This window comes from Saimiri boliviensis, chromosome 20, assembly GCF_048565385.1.
Source record: "Saimiri boliviensis isolate mSaiBol1 chromosome 20, mSaiBol1.pri, whole genome shotgun sequence".
Lineage (NCBI taxonomy): Eukaryota > Metazoa > Chordata > Mammalia > Primates > Cebidae > Saimiri > Saimiri boliviensis.
This window is the reverse complement of record NC_133468.1, coordinates 25,609,376-25,618,457: the sequence shown is the minus strand read 5'-3', so window position 1 is coordinate 25,618,457 and position 9,082 is coordinate 25,609,376.

Here is a 9,082-nt window from a genome sequence, read left to right as displayed (position 1 = left end):
GTCCCAAATCTCATCTTGAATCATGATCCCCATAATCCCCACGCATCAAGGGAGAGACAAGGTGGAGATAGCTGAGTCATGGCAGTAGTTTTCCCCATGCTGTTCTCCTGACAGTGACTGAGTTTTCATGAGATCTGATGGTTTTATAAGAGGCTCTTCCCCTCCGCTCAGCACTTCACATTCCTGCCACTTCGTGAAGAAGTCCTTCGCCTTCTGCCATGATTGTAAGTTTCCTGAGGCTCCCCCAGCCATGCTGAATGGTGTCACTTAAACCTCTTTCCTTTATAAATTACCCAGTCTTGGGCAGTTCTTTATAGCATGGTGAAAGTGGACTAACAGACCTACCCTTTGAGCCACATTACTGTTGCCAAAGATGTGAAGAGGTCCAGGTTACAGGACCACACCACTGTGTGTGTGTGTCTATGTGTGTGTACTCACATGTGCATGTGTGACTCTGTGTGGTACATCCGTGTGTATGTACATATTTGTGTATGGCTTCAAAAGGCCCCACCAGAACTGGAACAGGGCATGGGGAATTCCCTAAAGGAAATTGGAAGCCTCTGCTTTAAGAGTTATGATATGTTGGCCAGGCGCGGTAGCTCATGCCTGTAATCCCAGCACTTTGGGAGGCCGAGGCAGGCAGATCAAGAGGTCAGGAGATCAAGACCATCCTGGCCAATATGGTGAAATCCCGTCTCTACTAAAAATACAAAAATTAGCTGGGCATGGTAGCACATAGCTGTAATCCTAGCTACTCAGGAGACTGAGGCAGGAGAATTGTTTGAACACGGAAGTTGGAGGTTGCAGTGAGCCGATATTGTGCCACTGCACTCCAGCATGGCTACAGAGACTCTGTCTCAAAAAAAAAAAAAAAAAAAAGACTTAGGATATGTTTTTTTTTTTTTTTTTTTTTTTTTGAAATGGAGTTTCGCTCTTGTTACCCAGGCTGGAGTGCAATGGCACCATCTCGGCTCACCGCAACCTCCACCTCCTGGGTTCAGGCAATTCTCCTGCCTCAGCCTCCTGAGTAGCTGGGATTACAGGCACGCGCCACCATGCCCAGCTAATTTTTTGTATTTTTAGTAGAGACGGGATTTCACCATGTTGACCAGGATGGTCTCGATCTCTTGACCTCGTGATCCGCCCGCCTCGGCCTCCCAAAGTGCTGGGATTACAGGCTTGAGCCACCGCGCCCGGCCTAGGATATGTTAATTCATATGTGTTTAATCATTCTACAATGTATACATGGATCAAAGCATCACACAGTACCCCATAAATAGGCATAATTATTATTTGTCAATTACTGAAAGACTTGCCCAAAATTAATTAACAAATGCAGCATTTGCTAGTGAACTAGGAAATAATGTGGAGAAAACAAAATTTAACCCTTATTTAGATTGAGACATCTTGTATTTTGAAAATGCAATCGAGTATTGTATTTTTAGTAGAGATGGGGTTTCACCATGTGGAGAGTAGATTTTAAGTATTCTCACCACAAAAAATAATAAGCATGGGAGGAATGCATATGCTAATTCAGTTGATTGAACCATTCCACAAGATATGCATATTTCAAAACATGTTATACGTGGTAAACATATCAATTGTTATTTGTCCATTTGAAATAATATAAATAGCTGGACACAGTGGGTCACACCTGTAATCACAACACTTCAGGAAGCCAAGGCAGGAAGATCACTGGAGCCCAGTAGAGCGACATCAACCTGGGCAACATAGTGAGACTCCATCTCTACAAAAGAATAAAAAAAACAAGGCCGGGCACAGTGGCTCACACCTGTAATCCCAGCACTTTGGGAGGCTGGGGCGAGCAGATCACCTGAGGTCAGGAGTTTGAGACCAGCCTGATCAACATGGAGAAACCCTATCTCTACAAAAATACAAAATTAGCCAGGCATGGTGGTGCATGCCTGTAATCCCACCTACTTGGGAGGCTAGACCAGGAGAATAGCTTGAACCCAGGAGGCGAAGGTTGCAGTGAACTGAGATTGTACCATTGCACTCCATCCTGGGCAACAAGAGTAAAACTCTGTTTCAAATAAAAAAAAAAATAGCCAGGTGCGGTGATGCACACCCATAGTCCCAGCCACTAGGGAGGCTGAGGTGGGAGGATCACTTGAGCCCAGGAGTTGGAGGCTTCAGTGAGCTATGGCTGCCCCACTGTACTCCAGCCTGGGTGACAGAGTGAGATCCTCTTTCAAAAAATTTTTTAATTAAAAATATAAATAAGTCAGGTACAGTGGCTCACACCTGTAATCCCAGCACTGTGGGAGGCTGTGGCAGGTGGATCACCTGAGGTCAGGTGTTGAAGACCAGCCTGGCCAACATGGTGAAATCCCTCCTTTACTAAAAATACAAAAATTAGTGGGGCATGGTGGTGCATGGCTGTAATCCTAGGTACTCATGAGGCTGAGGCAGGAGAATCACTTGAACCCAGAAAGCAGAGGTTGCAGTGAGCTGAGATAACACCACTGCACTCCAGCCTGAGCAACACAGTAAGATTCTGTCTCAAGAAAAAAAAAGTGTGTGTGTGTGTGTGTGTGTGTGTGTGTATGTGTGTGTATGTGTATATATCTATATACACATACATACACATATATTTTAAATTTTTAACAAATTTTTAATATATGTATATATAAAATACATGCATATCTGTACCTATATACATGTATACACACATATATAAATATATACACACACAATTTTAATGTATCTGTATATATAAAATACATGTATACATGTACAATATATATACATATATGCATATGTGCGTATATATATATATACATGTTGGGGGGGTTGCGTGTGTATAGAGAGAGAGAGGCCGGGCAAGTGGCTGACATTTGTAATCCCAGCACTTTCGGAGGCTGAGTCGGGTGGATCACCTGAGCTCAGGAGTTCAAGACCAGCCTGGCCAACATGGTGAAACCCCGTCTCTACTAAAAATACAAAAATTAGCTGGGTGTGGTGGCACTCACCTGTAATCCCAGCTACTCGGGAGGCTGAGGCAGGAGAATCATTTGAACCAAGGAGTCGGAGGTTTCAGTGAGCTGAGATCGTGCCACTGCACTCCAGCCTAGGCAACGGAGCAAGACCCTACCTCAAAAAATAAATAAATAAATAATTTTAAAAATAAATATGCATATACACACACACACAGAGAGAGAGAGAGAGAGAGAGAGAGAGGGAGGGAGGGAGAGGCATTTAACAGGAAGAAAAAGAATGCAAAATTGTGACCACTATGTTAAAAAAGAAAATGTGGTTCCAGAAAGATTTAGGAAGAAAATGAGGTCTGGAAAACCGTCTGTCCTTCCTTCCAAGTGGAGGATAAGAGAGGGGACAGGCAGGAGGCACTGGTGCTAAGGAGGGCTTGAAGGTGGGTGGAAGAAGCCCACAAGGGCTGGAGCTCTGGGGACAGGTGGTGATATGGTTTGGATGTATGTCCCCTCCAAATCTCATGTTGAAATGTGATCCCTGGCATTGGAGGCAGGGCCTGGTGGGAGGTGTTGGATCATGGGGGGGTAGACCCCTCATGGGTGGCTTGGTGGCATCCCCTTGGTGATGAGTGAGTTCTTGCTCAGTTAGTTTACATGAGATCTGGTTGTTTAAGAGTCTAGGGCAGGCGTCCCCAAACTTTTTACATAGGAGGCCAGTTCACTGTCCCTCAGACCGTTGGAGGGCCGCCACATACTGTGCTCCTCTCACTGACCACCAATGAAAGAGGTGCCCCTTCCTGAAGTGCAGCGGGGGGCTGGATAAATGGCCTCAGGGGGCCGCATGCGGCCCGTGGGCCGTAGTTTGGGGACGCCTGGTCTAGGGCCTCGGCCAGGTGCAGTTGCTCATGCTTGTAATCCCAGCTCTTTGGGAGGCCGAGGCAGGCAGATCATGAGGTCAGGAGTTTGACACCAGCCTGTCCAATATAATGAAACCCTGTTTCTACTAAAAAATAGGAACATTAGCTTGGTGTGGTGGCGCTTGCCTGTAGTCCCAGCTACTCAGGAGGCAGAGGCAAGAGAATTGCTTGAACCTGGAAGGCGGAGGTTGCAGCGAGCCGAGATTGTGCCACTGCACTCCAGCCTGGGTGACAGAGCAAGACTCTGTCTCAAAAAACAACAACAAAAAAAGAGTCTGAGGTCTCCCTTTTCTCTCTCTTCTGCCCCCTGTACCTCCCACCATGATTGGAAGCATTCGGAGACCTCACCAGAGGCAGAGGGCAGCACAGCACTTCCCGTACAGCCTGTAGAATCGTGAGCCAATTAAACCCCTTTTGTTTATCAATTACCCAGTCTCAGGTACTCCTTTATAGCAATGCAAGAACAAACTAACACAGACGGCACCCTGGGAAATGGTAAGTCAAGGGCACCTCTCACTAACACAGGAGGCACCTAACAGCGGGGCCAGGGAGGACAGTCCCCAAATTTCCCACAGCCCCCAGAGGAGCACGGGAGGATGAAAGGCAGGGAAATTAGTCAGGGACTGCTCTCAGGTTGCAGAGACAATGCCCTCTACAGAGAACCAGGCATCTCTGGGACAACCAGCATGGAGGGTGGGGGACGGCATGTGACAATGTCCCTCCAAGAGACGCAGGTGTCAGAGGGGAAACTGGAGCCTCCCTAGAGCCATAAGTTTATCCCACCCCCTAGAGTATACCTGCCACCTCAGGTGAGCAAAGGAACGCTCTGAATTGAGCTTAAATGACCAAGTTCACCTGGAATTGGCCAAGATGATACTTTCTGCCATCAGTCAGAAAAGGAGCTAGAAATAGCGGTTAGGTTGAGTTACAGAAAAACACAGTCCTGGCTGGGCACAGTGGCTCACACCCGTAATCCCAACACTTTGGAGGGGCAAGCTGGGTGGATCATGAGGAGTTTGAGACCAGCCTGACCAACATGGCGAAACCCTGTCTCTACTAAAAATACAAAAATTAGCTGGGTGTGGTGGTGTGGGCCTGTAATCCCAGCTATTTGGGAGGCTGAGGCAGGATAATCACTTGAACACAGGAGGCAGAGGTTGCAGCGAGCCAAGCTCATGCCACTGCACTTCTGCCTGGGTAGCAGAGTGAAACTCCGTCTCAAAAAAAAAAAAAACAGAAAAAAGAAAAACAGTCCTGGCCGGGCACAGTGGCTCACACCTGTAATCCCAGCAATCTGGGAGGCTAAGGTAGGAGGATCCTTTGAGCTCAGGAGTTCAAGACTAGCCTGAGCAATATGGCAAAACCCTGTCTCTACCAAAAAAAAAACACAAAAAATTAATAAGCTGAGCATGGTGGCGTGTGCCTGTGGTCCCAGCTACTCAAGAGGCTGAGGTGAGAGGATCACTTGAGCCCTGGAGATTGAAGCTGCAGTGAGCTGTAATCGCACCACTGCACTGGGCAACAAAGTGTGTGGATCACTTGAGGTCAGGAGTTCAAGACCATCCTGGCCAATATGGTGAAACCTTGTCTCTACTAAAAATACAAAAATTAGCTGAGCGTGGTGGCAGGTGCCTGTTATCTCCAGCCCAGGTGACAGAGTGAGACTCGGTTTCAAAAAAAAAAAAAATACCGTCCTGGTTTTGCTTCACCCAAGTACATGGAGTAAGAAATGTGTGCCCACTGGCTGAGTGACCCTCCCACAGAGGTCAGGAAGCTTCTAGAACCCATTTATGAAAGCTGAAGGCAGGAAGGGCCATGTCAACCTCAGTGTGATATTGAGAGGGCCCCTGGGGCTGGAAGCATGCACCCCAAACTTAGACCCTGGCAAAAGGAGTAGGGCAGATCCCCATGCAGTGCAGGCAGGAAGCTGAGTTTGCTGCTGGGGTCCTGTGAGTGTTCCTGGAGGATGGGTGACCTGGGAGGGGCGTCTGGTGGCTGACCCGGAAGAATGGCTATGCCAGCCAGCCTTACCTGGGCAGCCAAGGCCAAAGGTGGGGGGCGGCAAGAGGAGTGGCCGTGACAAGGCTGCAGCTGGATGGAATCCAGGGCCTCAGCCCCAGCGTCCCCTCCCCGACACCCTACAGCTGCCCATGTGGGGGTCGGGGGGCCTTCGGCCCACAATGCTGCTCACATCTGTCTGGTTTGGTGGGAGGAAATCCAGAGTCTAATGAGAACAAATGGCAGCCTGGAGAACTCATTTGTGGTCACAGATGAGATTTCCCCACCCCTGCGCCCCTAATTCAGCAAAGCACATCCATGGGTTTCCTTGTGTGGCGTGAGCGACACCTGGTGGTACCAGGTGGGAATTTCAAGTCATGTTCTTCAGACTGCTTGGGACAGCCCACCTGGACCCCAGCCCACTCTGGGCAAAGGCAAGATCACCGCTGAGCTCAGGGTGCACCTGAGACTTGGCTGCAGCAAGGAGGTATAGAGATATGGGAGCGACAGCTTCCAGACAGAAGGTGTTTCATTCATTCATTCATTCATTTCCCCAGGCATTTAGTGAGTGCATACCAGGTATTAGGGAGAGATGAACAAAATGGTTTTGTGAAGGTTGCATCCTAATGGGGAAGGCAGATAACAAGCGTGTAAATATCAGATAATTCCTCACTGTTAAGTGCTGTGAGCATTCACAAAGTTAAGAAATTGAGTCCAGAATCTTTCTCAGCATGCTCAATAAGCCTCATCTCAACCCAGCACAGTGGCTCACACCTGTAATCCCAGCACTTTAGGAGGTCGAGGTGGGCTGATCACTTGAGGTCAGGAGTATGAGACCAGCGTGGTCAACAGTGAAACCCTGTCTCTACCAAAAAATACAAAAATCAGCCAGGGGTGGTGACGTATGTCTATAGTCCCAACTACTCGGCTGAGGTGAGAGAATCATTTGAACCTAGGAGGTAGAGGTTGCAGGGAGCTGAGATCTTGCTGCTGCACTCCATCCTGGGTGACAGAGTGAGACCCTGTCTCAAAAAAAATAAAAGAAAACAGGCACAGTGTCTCATGCCTGTAATCCCAGCACTTTGGAGGCCTAGGCAGGCAGATCACTTGAGGTCAGGAATTCGAGAGCAGCCTGGCCAGCATAGCGAAACCCTATCTCTACTAAAGATACAAAAAAATATATATAGCTGAGTGTGGTGGCAGGCACCTATAATCCCAGCTACTCGAGGCTGAGGCAGGAGAATCGCTTGAACCGGGGAGGCGGAGGTTGCAGTGAACTGAGATCACTCCACTGCACTCCAGCTGGGTGACAGAGTAAGACTCCATCAAAACAAAACAAAACAAAACCTGTAAGCCTCATCTCAGCTGAATCTCTAGACACTCTCCTTGCCACAGGTCCTAGGCCCCAGCCTCAGGTACTTTATATGGACTCTTACGAAAGTGAGGAGGTGGAGTGTGACTATGGATGATGGATGTGGAATCAGGAAGACTCTGGGTTCCAATCCTGACTCGGCCACCTCCTAATTTTGTGGCCTTGGGCACCTCACCGAGCTTGTCTCAGTCTGTTTCCTCAACAGAGAAAAATGTGAATTACAGCAGGACCTACCTCCTACTTACAACACTTAATACCATAATGTCAGAAAAGTGCTGGGAGCATCTTCATACAGAACCACTCACAGTAAATATTAGCTGCTATTGGTATTGATATTACTATTGTTCCAATATTCCAGCCCTTCTTCTCCTCCTCCTCCTCCTTCTCTTCCCCACTCTGCACCCCAGAATCGAGGAAGAAAGAGGAAGGATCGCAGCCAGTTCCCCTACAGCCCCTCCTTACCCAGGGCTCTCTGGCCAAGGCTCAGCCAGCCCTACAGCGGTAGACAAAATGAGTGTGAAATTGCATGTGAGACGGAAGTTTTAGACTCAACCAAACTGGCCTTTCTATTGCCCAAAAGTGTGGCTAAGGGACAGGAAGCAGAGATTGGAAAGGGCAGGGCTGACAGGAGTGAGTCACTGACGGGGAGAAAATGAACCACTTCCTGTGTGTTCCCACAGCGGTCAGAGCCCTCTGCAGACAGCTACAGCCTGGTTCCCAGGTCTGGAGGAGGCTGGGTGCCCAGTGTCTCTAGAGGACTGGCTCTGCCCTCTGCCTGGAGAGTCTGTGGGCCCCAGACACGGTCCCCAGGGAGGGACCTCTTGGCCTCTTCCCCCAGATTCCCCCAGCACTCACGCTCTCAGGAGGCTCAGGGTCTTGCTCGGAGTGATGCTCTCCTGTGGCCGTTTTGAAAGTCGTAATACTTTTTGGACAAGAGGCCACCCATTTTCATTTTGTGCAAGTTATGCAGCCAGTCGCGGAATCATTCTTACTTTGCAAGGTCACAACCAGCAAATGGAGCCAACTCCAGGACTCCCGTACTCTGTGCCCCACAAGTACCTTCGGGGGTCTCTAAAGGGGGGCGCCCTCAGCCTCCTCCTTCCCCGGGACACAGGCCACCCCTGCCCACTTTGCCACTGCTGCACCCTGAGTGCCATGGCCTGTGCAGACCACCAGAAGAGGGCTCTCGGGAGCCAGGACAGGGTACGGAGGATTCTTGTTGGGGGCAGGAACATGGTTACTGGTCCCCTAGGGCAGAGAAGCCTGCAGGAAGTGGGGAAACCTACCAGACAGCCACCTCAGCAGGGAGGGAGACAGATCTGTCATCCAGCAGCAATAAATGCAAGTTCCCTGGTGGGCCAGTAGCTAGGGAGGGAAAAAATGCAAGCACTTAGCGAGCACTGCCAAGGTGCCTGGCACACTCTGAGTTCCTTCTGTGCATTTACCTCTTTATCTTCATGGAAATTCTAGGCTCCACTTGTTAGCTTTCATTTTACAGAATAGAAAACCCAAGGGGTGGGTGTAGTGGCTCACGTCTATGATCCCAGAACTTTGGGTGGCCGAGGAGGGCAGATCATGAGATCAGGAGTTCGAGACCAGCCTGGCCAACATAGTGAAACCTCATCTTTACTAGAAATACAAAAATCAGCCGGGCGTGATGGCGGGTGCCTGTAAAACCAGCTACTCGGGAGGCCGAGGTAAGAGAACTGCTTGAACCTGGGAGGTGAGATTGTGGTGAGCCAAGATCCCTTCACTGTGCTCTAGCCTGGATGACAGAGTGAGACTGTCTCAGGAAAAAAAAAAAAAAAAAATACCGAGGCACAGAGAGGTAAGGAAGTTGTCCA